The sequence below is a fragment of the Nerophis ophidion genome, linkage group LG08 (assembly GCF_033978795.1).
Source record: "Nerophis ophidion isolate RoL-2023_Sa linkage group LG08, RoL_Noph_v1.0, whole genome shotgun sequence".
NCBI lineage: Eukaryota > Metazoa > Chordata > Actinopteri > Syngnathiformes > Syngnathidae > Nerophis > Nerophis ophidion.
The window spans coordinates 19,925,170-19,948,267 of record NC_084618.1 but is presented as its reverse complement, the minus strand read 5'-3'; the positions used below and the strand labels follow the sequence as shown (position 1 = coordinate 19,948,267).

General features: G+C 42.0%; 1 protein-coding gene across 1 annotated transcript in view; it reads left to right on the top strand.

Moving 5' to 3' along the window:
* The first annotated feature begins 10,907 nt into the window (after positions 1–10,907).
* Positions 10,908–23,098, top strand: part of gnaz (guanine nucleotide binding protein (G protein), alpha z polypeptide) — a 59,849-nt gene continuing 47,658 nt past the window's right edge. Inside the window, exon 1 of the mRNA XM_061907973.1 lies at positions 10,908–11,144. The gene's annotated coding sequence lies outside the window, so the exon portion shown is untranslated. The remainder of the gene's footprint in view (positions 11,145–23,098) is intronic.

The window sequence follows — 23,098 nt, the reverse complement described above, 5'->3', positions numbered from 1 at the left end:
CGACAATTTCCCCATTATTTTGAGCGAGGATGAAAGATTTGTGTTTGAGGATATTGATAGCGACGGACTAGAAAAAAAAAAAAATAATCAAGTTAAAAAAAAAAACGCGATTGCATTGGGATGGATTCAGATGTTTTTAGACACATTCACTAGGATAATTCTGGGAAATCCCTTATCTTTCTATTGTGTTTGCTAGTGTTTTAGTGAGTTTAATAGTACCTGATAGTCGGAAGGGTGTGTCCACGGGTGTCTTGAGGCCAGTGTCTGATGGAAGTCGACGGCACAAGCTCAGCTGATCTCCGGTAAGTGGCGACTTTTTACCACAATTTTCTCACCGAAAACTGCTGGTTGAGATTTGGTCGGGATCCATGTTCGCTTGACCGCTCTGATCCATGGGAAAGCTTCACCTCCGGGATATTTAAACAAGGAATCGCCGTGTGTTTGTGTGGCTAAAGGCTAAAGCTTCCCAACTCCATCTTTCTACTTTGACTTCTCCATTATTAATTGAACAGGCCGTATTGGCATGTGTTGCAATGTTAATATTTCATCATTGATATATAAACTATCAGACTGCGTGGTCGGTAGTAGTGGCTTTCAGTAGGCCTTTAAAGTGTCTTTAGTGATCAAAGGTGAAAAGTGTCTACAGTGATGGTTCACAGTTCAGGGGTGGTCAAGGTACCTGTTTTGTTCAAAAGACAAAGTAAAAATGGGCTGGGGGAGGGGGGAGCTAGCATTCACAAGTTAGCCTTCACAATCCTGATGGCCTGTGGGTAGAAACTGTTTGTCAGTCTTGTAGTTCTGGATTTCAGGCTCCTGTATGGTCTGCCTGATGGTAGGAGGCTGAAGAGACTGTGCTGGGGGTGTTTACTGTCCTTTATGATGTTGTGTGTTCTCCTGGTGGCCCTGGTAGAGTACATGTCCTGTAGTGCGGGGAAGGCTGCTCCTGATATGTATTGAGCAGTTTTAATCATTCGCTGGAGTGCCTTCCTGTCCTTAGCAGAGCAGTTTCCATACCAGACCGTGATTGAGCTGGTAAGGACACTCTCAACCGTACTTCTATAGAAATTGCTGAGAATTTTGGGTGGCATTCCAAATTTTCTCAGCCTTCTTAGGAAGTACAGTCGCTGCTGGGCTTTCCTTATTGTTTGTTGGGTGTTGTGATCCCAGGTGAGGTCCTCGCTGATGTGGGGCCCGAGGAATTTAAAGGTTTTCACCCTGTCCACCTTTGTCCCCCCTATGTACAAAGGTGTGTACTGTGCACTTCTTCTCCGTGGGTCAATAATCATCTCCTTGGTCTTGTCTGTGTTCAAGGAGAGATTATTATCCTGACACCAGGCCACCAGTTCCGCTACCTCCCTTCTGTAAGCTGCCTCAGCTCCCCCGGTGATCAGTCCGACGACCGTAGTCTCATCTGCAAACTTGATGATACTGGTGTTGTTTTGGGAGGCCACAGTCGTGTGTGAAGAGGGTGTACAGTAGGGGGCTCAGCACGCAGCCTTGGGGGGTCCCTATGCTTAGAACCTTTGTGCCTGATGTCTGGTTGCCGATTCTGACTGACTGGGGCCGGTTTGAGAGAAAGTTCAGGACCCAGTCACAGAGAGTTGGTGTCAGACCAACAGTGAGGAATTTAGCGGTGAGTTTTTGTGGGATGACCGTGTTAAAAGCAGAGCTGTAGTCGATGAATAATAGCCTGGCATAGGTGTCCTTGCCTTCTAAGTGGGTGAGGGTAGTGTGGATGACGGTGTTGACTGCATCCTCAGTGGACCGGTTCTGCCGGTAGGCAAACTGTAGAGGGTCCAGTGTGTCTGGGATGGTCTTCTTGACCCAAAAGTCAGTCTCCATAATCAAGTTTGCGGATGATACCACCATAATTGGACTCATGACAATCTACAAGGAACAAATAACTAGACCTCCACACACAAGTCAGTCTCCATAATCAAGTTTGCGGATGATACCACTATAATTGGACTCATAACAATCTACAAGGAACAAATAACTAGACCTTCACCCACGAGTCCGCCTTCATGATCACGTATGCAGATGATACCACCATAATTGGACTTGTAACAATCTATAAGGAACCAATAACTTGACCTCCACCCACAAGTCAGTCTCCAAAATCGAGTATGCAGATGATTCTACCATAACTGGACTCATAACAATCTGTAAAGAACCAATAACTAGTCCTCCTCCCACAAGTCAGTCTCCATGATCAAGTATGCAGATGATACCACCACACTTCAACTCATAACAAACTACAAGGAGCAAAAAACTTACCCTTACCCACAAGTCAGTCTCCATGATCAAGTATGCAGATGATACCGCCACAACTGGACTCATAACAAACTACAAGGAAGAAGAGTACCGTTAGCAAATAGTACAAACACTCAACCGGTGCCAAGACCACCAAGTCAATAGAGCTGAAAGGCACTTCACCCGTACACTCACAATAAAGTCCCCCCGAAACATCTCTTATAGACCCTACTCCATCTAAGACTGGTTCAGGGTCTTTGGCACTCACATCCCCAACTCCCTTCAATGAATACTTCACTCTGATCACTTTTACAAAAAAATAAAATCTCGACTTATGATTATGACAATTCATATATTTGAATTAATATGAAGATGTATGTATTTGAGTTATGATTATGATTTATGCATTTGTGTTATGATTGACGGTTACTGTATTTAAGTTATGATTATGATTTATGTATTTCAGTTATGATTATGATGATTTATGTATTTGAGTGTGAATTAGTTATGATTATTTGTGTTTGAGTTATGATTATGATGGTTAATGTATTTGAGGGTGAATTAGTAATGATGATTATTTATTTTTGAAACATGATTATGATGATTTATGTGGTTGAGTTATGATTATGATAAATTATGTATTTGAGCTTGAATTAGTTATGATTATTATTTGTGTTTGATTAATGATTATGATGATTTATGTGGTTGAGTTATGATTATGATTTATGTGTTTGAGTTATGATTATGATAAACTATGTATTTGAGTGTGAATTAGTTATGATTATTATTTATGTGTTTAAGTTCCATCCATCCATCCATTTTCTACCGCTTATTCCCCTTTTTGGGGTCGCGGGGGGCGCTGGCGCCTATCTCAGCTACAATCGGGCGGAAGGCGGGGTATGTGTTTAAGTTATGATTATGATTTATGTATTTGAGTTATGATTATGATAAACTATGTATTTGAATGTGAATTAGTTATGATTATTATTTATGTGTTTAAGTTATGATTATGATTTATGTGTTTGAGTTATGATTATGATAAACTATGTATTTGAATGTGAATTAGTTAGGATTATTATTTATGTGTTTAAGTTATGATTATGATTTATGTGTTTGAGTTAAGATTATGATTATTTATGTTTTTGAGTTATGATTATGATGATTAATGTATTTGATGGTGAATTAGTTATGATTATTATTTGTGTTTGATTTATGGGTATGATGATTTATGTGTTTTATTTATCATTATTTATGTATTCGAGGATGAATTAGTTGATTATTATTAATGTTTTTAATGTATGATTATGATGATTTATGTGTAAAATTTATGATTATGATGATTTAAGTTTTTGAGTTATGATGATTTATGTTTGAGTTATGATTATTATTGTGTTAAATTTATGATTATGATGACTTATGTGTTTGATTTATGATTAAGATGATTTAAGTTTTTGAGTTATGATGATTTATGTGTTTGAGTTATGATTATAATGGTTTATGTATTTGAGGGTGAATTAATTATGATGATTTATGTGTTTGGTTTATGTCTTTGAGTTCTGATTATGATTTATGTATTTGCGTGTTTGAGTGATGATTATGATTTATGTTTGAGTTATGATTATGATTTATGTATTTGAGTGTGATTTAGTTATGATTATTATTTATGTGTTTGAGTTATGATTATGATTTATGTGTTTGAGTTATGATTATGATGATATATGTATTTGAGGGTGAACTAGTTATGATTATTATTTAGATTAGATTCGATAGTACTTTATTTATTCCTTCAGGAAAATTAAAATTTTCAGCACAATCCCATTCAAGATCAGACAAACATTACAGGGAGACAGTACAGGATCGCTGACGGGTCTGCCGGCTATCAGTGCCCCTTACAAAAAAGGTGAGATACAGGTAAACAAGTGGGGAGAATGGGAGAAAAAAATAGAAGATTAAAATAAAATAAAATATATTTAAAAAATCGGTCTAAGCCTGGGCCCTGGAGAGGGGTCCAGACTGAGGCCAAGGGAAATTAGTGTGAATTAGTTATGATTATTATTTATGTGTTTGAGTTATGAATATGATTTATGTATTTGAGGCGAGCGTGTGCTGGTGTGCTTCAAATGAGGGTTTGACGCACCTGACAGTTTTGGTATAAACACTGACTTGGTGTTTATTATGTATACACGATAGCCTGTTGAGTGAAGTATTCTTCTTGTGCTCACACTTCAAGTCTTCATTATGTTTGATCGGGTTACTCTCCATTGTCGCCTTCCTCGCCTCCATTCCTGCGTTTTATTTCCTCTTCTTTGTAACTTTTTCAAACAAGTGTTTGTTTAAAAAGTTTCAAAGAAGTTTGTATTTGATGCAAAAAAAAATCTGCATGGCGACTCCCGCCACCCATCCCGTTGTGGGGTCCCTGGGTCTTGCCACCCATTCCCCAGGTGGGGCCCTCGGTTCTTGCCCACTCAGTCCCCTTGTGGTGCCCCTGGGTCCTACCACCAATCACCTTCTGGAATCTTTGCGTAATGGGGGCCTGCTCGGTGTAGTCCCCGTGAATCCCTTGTTGTGACACTTGGCGGTGATCCCCCTGGCTACGGGGAATTTCCTGGCCACTCAGGGCCGGGCCTCCTATTTTTCCTTCTTCCCGCATAGGGTGTGGTCTCTCAGTGGCTGGTTGTCTCCTGCTTCTCTCGTGCCTCGTCCTTGGCCAATCATGTCCGTCTGTGGCCTTTGCTTGCTGAGCTGCCAAGGCTGGATCCGCTCCTGGGATTTTGTCGCCGGCGTGGACTGTATTGGCACTGAAACCACATCATTTTCCCACAAATGTACATCAAGTCCATCGTATTTTATCGTTAACATTATTCCCATTAATGATAGTAATCATATGTGCAGACATTGTTAGCACGGATGAAAGCTGGCTTGTTCTGCCTGACTGAGGTCCACAGGATTAGGGATTAGCAGACAGGAAGCTGGGAGGGACAAAAAAAACAAAGGATGATGATTATGTACGACGAGGAAGTCATGAGGAAAAAAACTGCTTGAGAAATCAACATCTCAATTCTCCTTTTAGGGTACATGAAATTCAAAGTAGATATATATATGTACACATGTGAGGTGAACAATTGATGATTATATACATGAAATATATATATTTCCTTTGTATTTCATGTATATAATCATTCATTCTTCAGTTCAGATTGAAGAATAATGATTATATACATGAAACATACATGAAATACAGAGGAAATATGCAGATGTACACATAAGTGAGTTGAACAATTGATGATTACATACATGAAATAAACAAAAAAATACACAGATGTGCATACGTTAGTTGAACAATTGACGATTGTATACATGAAATACACAGTAAATAAACATATGTACACATGCGTGAGTTGAATTGATGATTATATACATGAAATGAACAAAAAATACAAATATATATATACACGAGTTGAAAAATTGATGATTATTTACATGAAATATACACAGTAAATGTACATATGTATACATATGTGAGTTGAAGATTAAATGATTATATACATGAAATATGCATGAAATACACATCTGTACATATGTGAGTTGAACAATTGATGATTATATACATGAAATATGTATATTTCCTGTGTATTTCATGTATATAATCATTAATTCTTCCACTCACGTATGTGTACATATGTATATTTACTGTGTATTTAATTTATATGTACACATACGTGAGTTGAACAATTAATGATTGTATACATGAAATGTACATGAAATACACAGTAAATAAACATATGTACACATACATGAGTTGAAGAATGAATGATTATATACATGAAACCAACATGAAATACAGAGGAAATATACATATGTACAAATATGTGAGCTGAAAAAATTATGATGATATACATGAAATAGACAAAAAATACACATATGTACAAACATGAATTGAAGAATTGATGATCATTTACATGGAATTTACACAAAATACACAGTAAATATACATATGTGAGTTGATGAATTAATGATTATATACATGAAATATACATGAAATATATTTATATACATGATTAGACATTTGAGTTGAACAATTGATGATTATATACATGAAGTATTCATGAAATACACATATGTACACATTAGTGAGTTAAATTATTCATTATATATATGACATGGTAAATATACTGTACATACAGTATGTACACACTTGAGTTGAGGAATTATATACATGAAATACAGAGTAAATATACATATGTACACACGTGAGTTGAACAATTGATTATATACATGGAATATACATGAAATACGCATATGTATAGATAGGTGAGTTGAAAAATGTATGATTATATACATGAAAAATACATGAAATATACATATGTACACTCATGAGTTGAAGAATTGATGATTATATACATTAAATATTCATTTAATACACAGGAAATACACATAGGTACACATTCTTGAGTTGAAGTATTGATTATATACATGAAATATACACAAAATATACATGGAATACACAGTAAATATAAATTTGTTCCCATGTGAGTTGAATAATACATGTTTATATACATGAAATACACTGTAGATATACATATGTACACACATAAGTTAAAGAACTGATGATGATATACATTAAATATACATGGATTACACAGTAAATTAATATTAACACACGTGAGTTGAATAATTAATGATTATATACATGAGATACACAGTAAATATATATATGTACACACATGTGAGTTGAAGAACGTATTTCTGACATTTTTTATCACGTGTTCGTCCTCATTGGTGTGGATGTCAGCGGACTTTGCTCAGCCAATCACAGGAAACCTTTCAACAAACTCAAACAACCAATCAAAACATGCAAAGATTCAAACCCTCAACCTCCAACACGCTGCACCCTTGATCACTGACAAGTTTCAACTTAGTACCAACCTTCTGAAGGTCAGTGTACTAAAACACGTGCGAGGGGATCTACTAAACTTGTGAGCAGACCATTGTGTGTCTTCAGTCAGCAGAATGAGGCTGTGGGTTTTCATTTTGCATTCCTGTTCCTGTTCCTTGCTGCAAGTGACTGCTGATTGGTCGGCTGCCAATAATCTCACTTTAGCGACCATCTGCAGCAGCCACTCACTGAGCAGAACGCAAACACCAGCACCGGCTCCAGGACTGGTTTCCACAACAAAACCGGCTCCAAGACTGATTTTCCACACCATCACCGGCTCCCTGACTGGTTTCCACACCAGCATCGGCTCCACGACTTGTTTCCACACCAGCACCGGTTCCAAGACTAGTTTCCACACCAGCACCGGCTCCACGACTGGTTTCCACAGCAGCACCGGCTCCAAGACTAGTTTCCACACCAGCAACGGCTGCAAGCCTGGTTTCCACACCAGCACCGGCTCCAGGACTGGTTTCCACACCAACACCGGCTCCAAGACTGGTTTCCACACCAGCAGCGGCTCCAAAACTGGTTTCCACACCATCACTGGCTTCCACACCAGCATCGGCTCCACGACTTGTTTCCACACCAGCACCAGCTCCAAGCCTAGTTTCCATACCAGCACCGGCTCCAAGACTAGTTTCCATACCAGCACCGGCTCCACGACTGGTTTCCACACCAGCAGCGGCTTCAAGACTGGTTTCCACACCAACACCGGCTCCAAGACTGGTTTCCACATCAGCAGCGGCTCCAAAACTAGTTTCCACACCATCACTGGCTTCCACAACAGCATCGGCTCCACGACTTGTTTCCACACCAGCACCAGCTCCAAGACTAGTTTCCACAACAGCACCGGCTCCAAGACTAGTTTCCATACCAGCACCGGCTCCACGACTGGTTTCCACACCAGCAGCGGCTTCAAGACTGGTTTCCACACCAGCACCGGCTACACGACTGGTTTCCACGCGAGTACCGGCTCCAAGACTGGTTTCCACACCAGAACCAGCTCCAAGACTAGTTTCCACACCAGCACCGGCTCCAAGACGGTTTTCCATACCAGCACTGGCTCCACGACAGGTTTCAACACCAGCACCGGCTCCACGACTGGTTTCCACACCAGCAGCGGCTTCAAAACTAGTTTCCACACCAGCACCAGCTCCACGACTTGTTTCCACACCAGCACCGACTCCACAGCTAGCACCTGTTTCAGCACCACGACGAGCACCTGTTGCAGTCCCTCGGCAAGCACCAATACCAGCACCTCGGCAAGCACCAGTACCAGCACCTCGGCAAGCACCCGTTCCTGCACCTCGGCAAGTACCCGTTCCTGCAACTCGGCAAGCACCCGTTCCTGCAGATAATGTGGTTCTGATGGCTTCATAGGGCCAGGATCTTCAGCTCTCACAGGATCGGTTTGCTTGTAGTCGAGGAAGATGCGACTGGGATGACAATCAGCACATCCAAGTCCGAGTCCATGAACTTGGAGAAAGGGTGGAGTGCGGTTCAGCGCCCACATAAGGGCAAGGAAAAACTCACAACCCAGTGGGACGTCGATGAGAATGACTATGAGAAACCTTGGAGAGGACCGCAAATGTGGGTAACCTACCACCCCCTCTAGGGGAGACCGGATGCAATGGACGTCGAGTGGGTCTGACATAATATTGTTAAAGTCCAGTCCATAGTGGATCTGACATAATAATGAGAGTCCAGTCCATAGTGGGGCCAGTAGGAGACCAGCCCAAGCGGAGACGGGTCAGCAGCGCAGAGATGTCCCCAACCGATGCACAGGCAAGCGGTGCAACCCGAGTCCCGACTCTGGACAGCCAGCACCTCATCCTTGGCCACCGGACCTGTGCATTCCTCCCCCGGTGGGGTTCAGACATCTGGTCAGGATGCCCCCTGGACACCTTCTTGGGGACGTCCGACCGGTAGGCCCAGGACACCTTGGGAAGACTGGGAACGCCTCTGGATCCCCCGGGAGAAGCTGGACGAAGCGGCTGGGGAGAGGAAAGTCTGGGCTTCTCTGCTTAGGCTGCTGTCCCCGCGACACCTCCTCGGATACATCGGGGGAAGACCAGATACAATGGACGTTGAGTGGGTCTGACATAATATTGTGAAAGTCCAGTCCATACTGGATCTTACATAATAGTGTGAGTCCAGTCCATAGTGGATCCAACATAATAGTGAGAGTCTAGTCCAAAGTGGATATAACATAATAGTGAGAGTCCAGTCCATAGTGGGGCCAGCAGGAGACCATCCCAAGCGGAGACGGGTCAGCAGCGCAGAGATGTCCTCAACCGATGCACTGGCCAGCGGTCCACCCCGGGTCCTGACTCTGGACAGCCAGCACTTCATCCATGGCCACCGGACCTGTCTCCCCCTCGTGTTGGGGTTCAGGCATCAGGTCAGGATGCCCCCGAACACCTCCTTGGGGAAGTCCAAGTGCCAGGACACGTTGGGAAGACTGGGAACGCCTCGGGATCCCCGGGAGGAGCTGGACGAAGCGGGTGGGGAGAGGGAAATCTGGGCTTCTCTGCTTAGGCTGCTGTCCCCGCGATGTCGAGTGGGTCTGACATAATATTGTGAAAGTCTAGTCCATAGTGAATCTGACATAATAGTGAGAGTCCAGTCCATTGTGGATCTAACATAATAGTGAGAGTCCAGTCTATAGTGAATCTGACAAAATAGTGAGAGTCCAGTCCATAGTGGATCTAACATAGTAGTGAGAGTCGAGTCCATAGTTGAGACCATCCCGAAAAGAGACGGGTCAGTAGCGCAGACATGTCCTTAACCGATGCACAGGCGAGCGTTCCACCCTGGGTCCCGACTCTGGACAGCCAGCATTTCATCCATGGCCACTGGACCTGTCCCCCCCGCCCTCCCGACACATCCTTAGGGATGTCCAACCGGTAAGCCCAGGACAAGTTGGGAAAACTAGGAACGCCTCGGGATCCCCCGGGAGGAGCTGGACGAAGCGGCTGGGGAGAGAGAAGTCCGGACTTCTCTGCTTAGGCTGCTGACCCCGCGACACCACCTCGGCTAGGTGGAAGAAGATGGATGGATGGATGGATGGCTGAATGGATCGGGGACGAACATTTTGAGAAATATTTGGGACATTTTGAAAAAGGGGACGCGAGTGTTGCGTCCCCAGCAGCAGAGAAACAAAACAGAAGACCAAAAAATAAATAATTCAATTCCCAACCTGTCCATCACTTCCTGCTTCCCAGCCAATGGCAGTGGAGAAAGTGGTCACATTGTCACGGAGACAGTTGGCACGGAAACAGCACATTACACCATCGTCCATCCCCCCCTCCGACTCCCACCCTGCGCCCCCTCCCTCTGCTGCCGTCATCGCTCCCTTCCCCTTTCCCTCCCTCCACCCGCTGCCCTCCTTTTTCTCTCTCGGTTTTTTTCCTGTCATTAATGAAATCACAAGCCATGCTCGCCTTCATCCCGCACACACACACACACGCACGCACACACACATTCACACACACGCACGCACACACACACACCTTGATTGACTCCTCAGTAATGGAGGACATGAATGTATGACATAAACATCATGGACGCTCTCTTTTTACATCCTCAACACTTTTCCCTTTTCTCTCTCTCTCTCTCTATCCTCGCTGCTGCTGACTCCTCCCTCCGTTCCTACCCCCCCCCCCCCCCCCCACACACACACACGCACACACACACAAATACACGCCCTCCACCCCCATCGCTGCAGTGTCTCTGCTGGCCAGGAGCAAAGCGGGCGAGGATACAGACGCTTTGTCAGGGCGCAGAAAAGACGGAGAGATGAATGTTGGTGTGTGTGCATGTATGCGCGGGTGTGTGTGTGCGTACGTGCGCACGCGTGTGTGTGTGTGAGGAAGATCTGAAGATGAGGATGAGGGATTAAAGGCTGGATTTTCTGGGCGGACTGGTCAGTAATGGATGCTGCCTTGTGAACACGGTAAGACGCCTCGCCGCTCGCACACACACACACACACACACACACACACACACACACACACACACACACACACACACACACACACACACACACACACACACACACACACACACACACACACACACAAAGAGGAAGATGAGGATGAAGAGGATGCCACCCAGCAGCTTCTTCGTATTCGTCTTCCTCCGTCCTGCTACCTTTGCTAGTTGACATTCCTGGCTCCTATTGGTCCATTTCTGCACACGACTTCCTGCTTTTAGCTCATGAAGGACAAGTGGAGGATGTGTGACACTGTGTGTGTGTGTGTGTGTGTGTGTGTGTGTGTGTGTGTGTGTGTGTGTGTGTGTGCATGTGTGTGTGCATGTGTGTGTGCAGGCCCGCAGGCTAAGAAATGTGTGTAAGGAGCAGCACACATGATCAGGTGTTGTGTAGCCGCAAGAACGATCAATTGCTTAGTGTGTGGTAGCGACAAGGGACAAGGCCACGAAAGCCTAAACATCAACACATAATAATAATTATTATGATGATTTTTATGACTATGATGATTATAAGTGTGGTTATAGTCAACGGAGGTGTTGTTTTTTTGGGGGGGGAAGAAACGCTCAAAGGAGGGTGGAGTTGGCCGAGGGCGGAGGTGGTGATGCAAAAGAAGCAACTTTTTTATTTTTTGCAGACATGCTGGATAAAGTGAGGTGTTGGATAAAGTGGGTGTGTGTGGTGTCCTGTTATTACTTAAGCAAGTTGTTTCAAAAGTTATTTTGTCGACTTGGTATGTCATGCGACCCAATAGTGTGTGTGTGTGTGTGTGTGTTTTGGCAATTCTGACTTAATGGGGACATGGCTCTGTTTACACAGTCACCTTTAGGGGACTTCTGACAGTATGAGGACCAAAAAAAAGGAAACCTTTTTAAATAATAGTCAGATCCATTCTGAAGATGCCTAAGTGACTTTTTTTTATGCCTCCATAACCTGTAGAAAGGGCGGTCCCCACAAGTTCTGATCAAAAGCTTGGTACCCATTCCAAATGATAACCAGTATATGTGTGTTTGTGTGTGTGTGTGCAGGCCAGCAGGCTAAGAAATTTGTGTAAGAAGCAGCACACATGATCAGGTGTTGTGTAGCCGCAAGAACGATCAATTGCTTAGTGTGTGATAGCGACAAGAGACAAGGCCACAAAAGCCTAAACATTAACACATAATAATAATTATTATGATGATTATTATGATTATTAGTGTGGTTATCGTCAACGGAAGTGTCGTTTTTTTTTTTTTTTTGGGAAGAAACACTCGAGGGAGGGTGGAGTTGGCAGAGGGCGGAGGTGGTGATGCAAAAGAAGCAACTTTTTTTTTTGCAGACATGCTGGATAAAGTGAGGTGTTGGATAAAGTGAGGTGCAGGATAAAGTGGGCGTGTGGTGTCCTGTTATCATTGAAGCAAGTTGTTTCAAAAGTTATTTCGTCGACTTGGTACGTCATCCGTATCACTGCAACATGCACCCAATAGTGTGTGTTTTGGCAATTCGGACTTAATGGGGACATGGCTCTGTTTACACAGTCACCTTTAGGGGACTTCTGACGGTATGAGGACCAAAAAAACAGGAAACCTTTTTAAATAATAGTCAAATCCATTCTGAAGATGCCTAAGTGACTTTTTTTTATGCCTCCATAACCTGTAGAAAGGGCGGTCCACACAAGTTCTGATCAAAAACTTGGTACCCATTCCAAATGATAACCAGTATGTGTGTGTGTGTGTGTGTGTGTGTGTAGGCCAGCAGGCTAAGAAATGTGTGTAAGGAGCAGCACACATGATCAGGTGTTGTGTAGCCGCAAGAACGATCAATTGCTTAGTGTGTGGTAGCGACAAGGGACAAGGCCACGAAAGCCTAAACATCAACACATAATAATAATCATTATGATGATTATTATTATGATTATGATGATTATTAGTGTGGTTATAGTCAACGGAAGTGTTGTTTTTTTAGGGGGAGGGAAGAAACGCTCGAAGGAGGGTGGAGTTGGCAGAGGGCGGAGGTGGTGATGCAAAAGAAGCAACTTTTTTATTTTTTGCAGACATGCTGGATAAAGTGAGGTGTTGGATAAATTGGGTGTGTGTGGTGTCCTGTTATTACTTAAGCAAGTTGTTCCAAAAGTTATTTTGTCGACCTGGTATGTCATGCGACTGCAACATGCACCCAATAGTGTGTGTGTGGTGTTTTGGCAATTCTGACTTAATGGGGACATGGCTCTGTTTACACGGTCACCTTTAGGGGACTTCTGACGGTATGAGGACCAAAAAAAAGGAAACATTTTTAAATAATAGTCAGATCCATTCTGAAGATGCCTAAGTGACTTTTTTTTTTATGCCTCCATAACCTGTAGAAAGGGCGGTCCCCACAAGTTCTGATCAAAAACTTGGTAGCCATTCCAAATGATAACCAGTATGTGTGTGTGTCGGGCAGCAGGCTAAGAAATGTGTTTAAGAAGCAGCACACATGATCAGGTGTTGTGTAGCCGCAAGAACGATCAATTGCTTAGTGTGTGGTAGCGACAAGGGACAAGGCCACAAAAGCCTAAACATCAACACGTAATAATAATCATTATGATGATTATTATGATTATGATGATTATTAGTGTGGTTATCGTCAACGGAAGTGTCGTTTTTTTGGGGGGGGGAAGAAACACTCGAGGGAGGGTGGAATTGGCAGAGGGCGGAGGTGGTGATGCAAAAGAAGCAACTTTTTCTTTTTGCAGACATGTTGGATAAAGTGAGGTGTTGGATAAAGTGAGGTGCAGGATAAAGTGGGTTTGTGGTGTCCTGTTATTACTGAAGCAAGTTGTTTCAAAAATTATTTTGTCGACTTGGTACGTCATGCATATCACTGCAACATGCACCCAATAGCGTGTGTGTGTTTTGGCAATTCGGACTTAATGGGGACATGGCTCTGTTTACACAGTCACCTTTAGGGGACTTCTGACGGTATGAGTACCAAAAAACAGGAAACCTTTTTAAATGATAGTCAGATCTATTCTGAAGTGATTTTTAAGCTCTGGCCCATAAAACATGTTTACTGGTTGGTTTGAGTGTGAGACATTTGCACAGCAGACAACTTCATTACTGCCAAATAGCAGTTTTCGGTAATGTCACAGAAGATGCAGGATTTGCGTTAACATTTGGGCGGTGAAACTTCCTATAAGAGGACAACTGTAGTGCTGTATTCTGAGGATCATGTCTATTTAATTTGAACTTTTAATATCAACTTTTTCCCCCAGGGTCCCCAGTAAGACTGATCAGCACATTACTTCATCAATCCAGAGATTTAAAGACGTGTATTAGCTAGATGGGCAGTGGCCATTTTACCAAATTTTTTTTAATGCCTCCACAACCTGTAGAAAGGGCGATCTCCACAACTTCTGATCAAAAACTTGGTGCACATTCCAAATGATAACCAGTATGTGTGCACGTGTGTGTGTTTCATTGCAATCACGAGAATGCGGACACCATAGGGACCAAGAAGATTTCTCAGAAAGTGTGTTTGTGAAGGTGGGCTTGGACTAAGTTTTAGGCGCATTAACTCTGACACCCGTGATGCGTTTGCGCCTGCAACGTTCCTGAACAATCAATTAATCAATCAATCAATCCATAAACCAATCAATCAATCAAAGTTTATTTGTACAGCCCTTAATCACAAGGGAGGGACAGGAAGAGGAAGGCGTAGCACCTCAAATCAATTGGAGTCACACATTGGCTGGCATCAACAGTGCCAAGGAGGAGCCCGAGCTGGAAAACCTTCCCCTGTCACTCCAGTTTCCCCATTTGAACACGGAATACACAATTAAAAAAGACCCGAACAAGAACCAGCTGATCAGACACTGGCAGAGTGGTGACCTTGTTCACCGGTCAAAGATTAGTCACGGAGCCCCCAATTCACATATACTGCACAAACCACAATGACATCACTGGTCTGAAGCCACATCCGGGTAAGGAAAAACTCCAAAAAGCCCAAAATTATAAAAAAGCAGAAAGGTTGGGACAGACCCATCACTCGGTGCCGAGTAGGTACAGTTCTTGCAAATTCCTCTAGGTAAGGTGAGAGTCCGGTCCATTGGTATACATATACCTGGACACGTTCTTTGTACAACTAATTTTAATGTCGTTTGTACAAACACTTTCATGTAGTCTGTACAAATAATGTCATGTATTTTGTACACATAATTTGCATGGAGTTTGTACAAATATTTTCATGTAGTTTGTACAAATACTTTCATGTATTTTGTACACATACTTTTCATGGAGTTTGCACACATTATCTCAGGTAGTTTGTACAATTACTTTTATGTTTTTTATACATATACTGCTCATGTAGTTCGTACAAATACTTTCATGTAGTTTGTACAAATACTTTCATGTATTTTGTACACATACTTTTCATGGACTTTGCACACATTATCTCAGGTAGTTTATACAATTACTTTTGTGTTTTTTGTAGTCTGTACAAATACTTTCATGTAGTTCGTACAAATACTTTTTATGTACAGTAGTTTATGAATATATTTTTCATGTGTTTTGTACATTGTCATGTCAGCAGATAAGTCCATATATGGGCATGGTTAACTTGTCATGTCAGCAGATATGTCCATATTAGGGCATAGTTAAAGTATCATGTCAGCAAATATGTCCATATATGGGCATAGTTAACTTGTCATGTCAGCAAATATGTCCATATATGGGCATAGTTATCTTATCATGTCAGCAGAATGTCCATATATGGGTATAGGTACCTTGCCATGCCACAGATATGCCCATATATGGGCATAGTTCACTTGTCATTTTAGCAGTAATGTCCATATATGGGCATACGTACATTGTCATGTCAGCAGATCTGTCCATATATGGGCATAGGTACCTTCCCATGCCACATATATGCCTGTATATGGGCATAGTTAACTTGTCATGTCACCATAATAGTCCATATATAGGCATAGGTACCTTGCCATGCCACAGATGTGCCCATATATGGGTATAGTTCACTTGTCATGTCAGCAAATATGTCCATATATGGGCATAGGACACTTGTCATGTCAGCAGATATGTCCATATATGGGCATAGTCAACTTGTAATGTCAGCAGGTATGTCCATATACGGGCATAGTTGACTTGTCATGTCACCATAATAGTCCATATATGGGCATAGGTACCTTGCCATGCCACAGATATGCTCATATATGGGCATAGTTCACTTGTCATGTCGGCAGATATGTCCATATATGGGCATAGGCAACTTGTCATGTCAGCAGATATGTCCATATATGGGCATAGTCAACTTGTAATGTCAGCAGGTATGTCCATATACGAGCATAGTTGACTTGTCATGTCACCATATATGTCCATATATGGGCATAGTTAACTTGTCATGTCAGCAGATATGTCCATATATGGGCACAGTTAACATGTCTTGTCAGCAAATATGTCCATATTTGGGCATAGTTAACTTGTCATATCAGCAGATACGTCCTTATATGAGCATAATTACTTTGTCGTGTAAGAAGATATGTCCATATATGGGCATATTTACCTTGTCATGTCAGCAGATATGTCCATTTACGGGCATGGTTAACTTGTCATGTTAGCAGATTTGTCCATATATGGACATACTTACCTTGTCATGTCAGCAGATATGTCCATATATGGGCATGGTTAACTTGTCTTGTCAGCAAATATGTCCATATATGGGCATAGTTAACTTGTCATGTCAGCAGAATGTCCATATATGGGCATAGTTAATTTGTCATGTCAGCAGATATGTCCATATATGGGCATGGTTAACTTGTCATGTCAGCAGATATGTCCATATACGGGCTAATTAACTTGTCATGTCAGCAGATATGTCCATATAAGGGCATAGTTAACTTGTCATGTCAGCAGATATGTCCATGTATGGGCATAGTTAATGTGTCTTGTCAGCAAATATGTCCATATATGGGCATAGTTAACTTGTCTTGTCAGCAAATATGTCCATATATGGGCGTAGTTAACTTGTCATGTCAGCAGAATGTCCATATATGGGCATAGTTAACTTGTCATGTCAGCAGATATGTCCATATAAGGGCATTGTTTTATTAAATACTGTTGTGCGATTTCATAGTTTGTGTAGTGTGTTTGTAGTGCAACAAAGGTATGTCAATGTCATATCCACCATCTCAAAGGTTGTGTTGTTTTGTTGTTGTTTGTATCATACTAATGGTTTTGTTGTTGTTTTTGTCATCTCAAAGGTTGTGTTGTTGTGTCATCTAAGTGGTTGTGTTGTTGTTTGTATCATATAAATGGTCGTGTTGTTGTTTGTGTCATCTCAAAGGTTGTGTTGTTGTTTGTGTCATCTCAAAGGTTGTGTTGTTGTTTGTGTTCTTCAAAGGGTTGTGTTGTTTGCGTTCTCTAAACAGTTGTTATTGTTTGGGTTTTGTAAAAGGTAGTGTTACTTGTGTGAAACAGCCAAGTCAAAACACAAAGTTGCAGTTGTTATTGTTAGCAAGTAGCAAACATGCAGCTATAGTTAGCATTCATTCTTTGTTAGCATGATCTATTACTTTCAAACATCCGTACTGCATTATAGAAATATTAATACATTGAACAAAAGTATAAACAAAACACTTTTCTTTTTGACAATATACACCAAAGATCTATTCCTCTCAAATATTGTTGACAAATGTGTGTAAAGCTGTGTTAGTGAGCATTTCTTCTTTGCCAAGATAATACATCCCACCTCACAGGTGTGGCACAGGTGTGACGAGCATGCAAATGAATTTCCCTGAGACGGTTTCTCACAGTTTGTGCAGAAATTCTTTGGCTATGTAAACCAATTGTTGCAGCAGCTGTCCGGGTGGCTGGTCTCATACAACCACAGTAGCATAGCAGACATAAGTATTCATTAAGTACCACCATAATGACACCATTAAAATACAGTAGTTTAATAGGCCTAAGTATTCATTAAGTACCACCATAATGACAACATTAAAATACAGTAGTGTAATAGGCCTAAGTATTCATTACGTACCACCATAGTGACAACATTAGAATACAGTAGCATAGTATACCTAAGTATTCATTAAGTACCACCATAATGACAACATTAAAATACAGGAGTGTAATATGCCTAAGTATTCATTAAGAACCACCATAATGACCAACATTAAAATACAGTAGCATAGTAGACCTAAGTATTCATTAAGCACTACCATAATGACAGCATTAAAATACAGGAGTGTAATAGGCCTAAGTATTGCCATCTTGTGTTGTCACTTTTCAAAATAAAAGTAATAATGAAGGGGAAGGCAAAAATCTTGTGTTGTCACTCTTCAAAATAAGAGTGTTAGTGAATGGGAAGGATGCCATATTGTGTTGTCACTCTTCACAATAAGAGTAACAGTGTTGTCACTCTTCAAAATAAGAGTAACAGTTTGTTGTCACTTTTCACAATAAGGGTAATAATAGTGTGTCGTCACTTTTCACAATAAGAGTAACAGTGTGTTGTCACTTTTCACAAAAAGAGTAACAGTGTTTTGGCACTTCACAATAAGAGTAACAGTGTGTTGTCACTTTTCTAAATAAGAGTAACAGTTTTGTTGTCACTTTTCACAATAAGAGTAACAGTGTGCTTTTACTCTTCACAATAAGAGTAACAGTGTGTTTCTACTCTTCACAATAAGAGTAACAGTGTGTTGTCACGTGTCATGTTGTACCACAAACAAGTCTTTGTCCACTCTGGAGGTCAGGTGACTCAAATCAGCTGCTGGGTGTCTCCAACTACCAACAAAGAAGAAACACAAACATCAGCTCCAGCCTCCGCTCACTCTTTGCCTTTCCATTCTTCTTTGGACCCAATAGGTGGCCATTAAAAATACCTCCTATAAATGGCCCCAATGAGCAGCCCCTTGTAGTGTCCCTTATGAGCCGTCCCTATCAGTAGCTCCTATAAGTGGCCCTTATAAACTGACCTTATTCATGGCCCCTATGAATGGCCCTAATGAGCAACCCCTACAAACAGCCCTTGTGAATCACCCCTATAAGTGCCTCCTATATACACACCCTATGATCGGCCCCTATAAGTGCGCTTTATGATTGGCCCGTGTGTTCCCCCATGAGTGACCTTTATGATTGGCCCCTATGAGTCGCCCCTTCTATGCATGGCCTCTATTAGTGGCTTTAATGAGTGGCCCCTATGTGCGGCCTCTGTTAGTGGCCCTAATGAGTGGACCCTCTAAGCGGCCCAATGTGCAGCCCCTATTTGCGGCCCTAATGAGTGGCCTCTATTAGCAGTCCCTATGCATGGCCTCTATAAGTGGCCCTAATGAGTGGCCACTATTTGTGGCCCCTATGCACAGCCTCATTCAGTGGCCCCCAATGAGCGGCCCAAATTAGTAGCTCCTACATGCGGCCCTAATGATTGGCCCCTATTAGTGGTTCCAAGGAGTGGGCTCTACAGCGTCTCCTATTAGTGGCCCTAATGAGTGGGCTCTATTAGCAGCCCCTATGCACGGCCTCTATTAGAGGCCCCTATGAGCGGCCCCTATGTGTGGGCTCTATTAGTAGCCCTAATGAGTGGCCCCTCTTAGTGGCCTCTATTAGCAGCCCTTATGAGCGGCCCCTTTGCACAGCCTCTATCAGTGGCCCTAATGAGTGGCCCCTATTAGCAGCCCCTATAGCGGCCCTAACGAGTGGCCCCTATCAGCGGCCTCTATTAGTGGGTCCTAATGAGTGGCCCCTATGTACGGCCTTTTTTAGTGGCCATAAAGAGTTGCCCCCTTTAGAGACCCCTATGAACGGCCTATTTGTGTAGCCCAAATGAGTGGCCCCTATGAGCTGCCTCTATTAGTGGCCCCGATGCACGGCCTCTATTAGTGGCCCTAATGAGTTTCCCCGATTAGAGGCCCCTATGAGCGGCCCCTATGTACGGCCTCAATGTGCAGCCTTTATGTGCGGCCCCCTATGAGCGGCCCCTATTAGCAGCCCCCTACAGTTGTGATCAAAATTATTCAACTCCCACACAATTTTGGTGTTCTAGCAAGTTGGACATTTATTCCATATTTTGTTTATAGGCATATCAAATAAAGATGTGTCAAATAGACAAATGCAACTTCAATTGTAACACTGTATTTTACAAAATACCAAAAAAAAGTATTTTTCTTAATATCTCATTGACAAAATGATTCAACCCCCTAGTTCCATGCATCTTTAGTACTTAGTAGAACACCCTTTGGCAGTAATGACATCCTTCAAAGGTGATACATAACCAGACACAAGCTTCTTGCAACCATCTATAGGTATTTTTAGCCCATTCCTCCTGAGCAAAGGCCTCCAGTTCATTCATATTCTTGGACTTGTGTGCTGCAACTGCCTTCTTCAAGTCCCACCACTGCTTTTCTATAGGATTTAGGTCTGGCGACTGTGAAGCCCACTCCAGAGTCTTCCAGCCCTTCTTCTGCAACCACTCTGATGTTGATTTGGAGGTATGTTTGGGATCGTTGTCCTGTTGGAAGGTCCAACGTCTCCCAAGCCTCAGCTTCGTCACTGACTTCATGACATTTGCAGCTAATATATCCTGCTAGGAAATAGAATTCACAATGCCTTGAACGCGCTGGAGATTCGCGGTACCTGAGGCAGAGAAACAGCCCCAGAGCATGATTGACCCCCCACCATGCTTAACAGTAGGAAAAGTGTTCTTCTAATTTTTTCTCCTCCAGACATAACGTTGATTCATAGGCCCAAAGAGTTCCACTTTTGTCTCATCACTCCATAGAACAGTTTCCCAAAATCTTTGGGGTTTGTCCAGATGATTTTTGGCATACTGGAGTCTATTTTCTTGTGCCTGGTAGTCAGAAGTGGGGTGCACCCGGGAGTTCTGGCATGGAGGCCTTCATCTGGTAGTGTGCGCCTTGTTGTCTGGGACGAAACCTGCGTTCCCCCCTCTGCAATGTCCTGTTGTAGTTCCTCAGCTGTTACCCGGGGGTTTTTCACCACTGTACGCTTCAAATACCGGACAGCAGTTGCACACAGCATCTTCTTTCTACCACGCCCAGGTAGTGTTTCCACTGTGCCTTTAGCTTTAAACTTGCAAATTATGCTCCCAACTGTGTCTCTTGGAATGTGTAATGTCTTTGCTATTTTCTTATATCCATATCCTTTCTTATGAAGAGAAATGACCTCCTCTCTTGACTTCTTTGACCACTCCCTGGACTTCACCATGTTGCAAATACACCATTGACCATCTACAAGAAGCCGAGCGTCGCAGTCTTTTTCAATCATTTTAATTGTTGCTCGTTATGGTTCTAATCACATCTACAGGTGTTTTCAACACCTGATTGAAAATACCTTATTCAAATTCTGTTCTTATGAGTTATGATCTTCAAGGGGTTGAATAATTTTGTCAATGAGATATTAAGAGAAATGACACTGTTTGTTTGTGACAAAAAATATAATGTAATTCAAGTTGCATTCGTCTGTTTGATGCATCTTTATTTGATATGACTATAAACAAAATATGGAATAAATGTCCTACTTGCTAAAACACCAAAATTGTGTGGGGGTTGAATAATTTTGATCACAACTGTATGTGCATCCTCTATGTGCGTCCTCTACTAGTGGGCCCTAATGAGTGGCCATTTGTGGCCCTTATGAGAGGCCCACTGTGTTTTGAGGAAAAAGAGAGACTAGTGCCAGCATGGTTTTTGCAGAATGAATGATTGGCCCGCTCATGTACACACACACACACACACACACACACACACACACACACACACACACACACACACACACACACACACACACACACACACACACACACACACACACTTACCATCCAACAGTACTGCATCATGTTTACACATCACATGAAAATACACAACCTCATTCGAAACGAAGCATGAGTTATTCATACACAGGGTCTCTATTAGTGGCCCTAATGAGTGGCCCCATCAATAAATATCTTTCTGAATACATAAATATAGAATTAAATACATAACAGACAATATTGCATACAATTAAGGACTCAATTGTAGTTGTCACAATACTCCCTAATAAGTATATTAATATGTTATAAACTCTAGTGTGTATATTAATCAAGACTGAAACTGTTCTGTTTTGAGTTCCTATTTAGCAGGTCTAGAAGAAATATCTGTTAAAGAGGAAGTGTCATACCATGTATTTATTTATCCTGGGTATGACTATGAAGAAAATATTTTCATTTGCAACGTTGACCTAGCAAAGAGTCAGCATGTAGAAGTTAGAGAAGTTGAAGTGTGATGATCGTCTCTCTGTTTGCTAAACATTGTTGTCATCTGTTGACATATGTTGTTGAAGTAGGAGTGTGGGGACATACACAATGTTGTCAAGCAGGTGTGTGGGAACATAAACAATGTTGTTGAAGCAGGTGCGCGGGAACGTAAACAATGTTGTCGAGTGTAGAAGAGTGTCTGCAACATGTGGAGCACAGAGCAGACTGACGACAACGAGGAAGTCTTTGCTGCCGTGTCTTTCTCTTATTATGATCAATTTTTACTGTTAGAAGTCATGTGTATCTATAAGTATACATATAGGTATATAATAGAAGAGTATACATTTATAAGTATATATTTAAGTATAGAAACATATATATACATATATATATATGTATATCAGCATATCATATAAATACAGTCACTTGACAAGGAGGATGTACTTTTACTGCCATCTAGTGTCTACTTTCAAGTCTGTCCTTTTGAAGTCTGTTGTCATGTGACCTCTATCTCATGTGACCTCCATGTCACGTGACCTCTAAGTGATGTGACCTTTACACCATAAGACCTTGACATTATTTGACCTCTATGTCATATGACATATGTCATGTGACCTTTACACCATAAGACCTTGACATTATTTGACCTCTATTTCATATGACATGTGACCTCTGTCATGTGACATTGACGT